This window comes from Puma concolor, chromosome A1 (genome assembly GCF_028749965.1).
Source record: "Puma concolor isolate L17-30 chromosome A1, mPumCon1.1.hap2, whole genome shotgun sequence".
Taxonomy (NCBI): Eukaryota; Metazoa; Chordata; class Mammalia; order Carnivora; family Felidae; genus Puma; species Puma concolor.
In genome coordinates this window covers 19,355,709-19,356,899 of record NC_141667.1, presented here as the reverse complement: position 1 = coordinate 19,356,899, position 1,191 = coordinate 19,355,709, and positions in this window count along the sequence as shown.

Here is a 1,191-nt window from a genome sequence, read left to right as displayed (position 1 = left end):
ATAAATGATAGAGGTGTTTGTGTGTATCACATTAGGTCTTTGGTACAAACACGTATTCAGAATCAGCTAATGTGATTCAAATGATTAAAAGAGCATGTATTATTATAACATACTAAAATTTTCACCAAGGTCAATTCATTATATGGTAATATTTCATTTTGTTTTGTTTTAATTTTGTGAGAACTATGACAGAATTCATTAGTAGTGTCTTACTGATAAGAGAGAATGTAATTATTGAAAATGACAAAGTCTCTAACACTTTAGTAAAGTATAAGACTATTTCTGTGCATTCGCCTCCTCATATGAAAATGGAACTTACAATGGTAGCCCCCCTTAAAGTTCTTGCAAGTGTTTAATAAGTTAATATGTGTAATTTCATTGATCAGTGCTTGACCATCGGTATAGTCTTATGAAATGACAGAATATATTGGTTTTACATTTCAAGGACTCATATTTGATCCTTTTCTTTTATATTACATTGAGGATTCTCATGACTGCAATATAGCTCTTTGCTACTCACAATGTGGTCTGTGAACATAAGCATCTACCAGAAGCTTGTTAGAAATTCAGAACTTGGGGCACAATCCCAAACCTCCTGATCACAATTTGACTTTAATGTTTGTTAGGTGATTCCTATGTACAAAAAAGTTTGGGAGGTACCAATATAGGTTCTCCTTTAAGTTATTCTCTACACCACCTTATCTTACCATCTCTCTATACCTAAATCAGTCCACTATTATCTCGTATTAGTTGACATTTACTACCTGAAGCTTCCTTTTTTAACTTAGCTAAATAAAAATGTACACTTTCATAGATAAAATGGATTAAGAGGTAAAACCTCCAGTTACAAAATAAATAAGTAATGCAGATGAAAAGTACAGCAAAGAAAATATAGCCAGTAACATTATATGGTCTTATCATGGTGAGCATTGAGAAAGGTATAGAATTGTTGAATCAATATGTTGTCTACTTGAAACTGGTGTAATATTGTTCATTAATCATACTTTAATAAAGGTTTTTAAAGTACAATTATACAATGAAAGTCAAATTCAAAATGAAGTAGATGACTATATTAAACTTTAAAGCATAAAATATAAAAATGAAGGAGGAGGAAAAATAGGCAAATTGCATTTAAAGGCTCATCAATTTCTTGGAATTTATCAACCAAAAAAGCATATTCTTTCCTTTGCC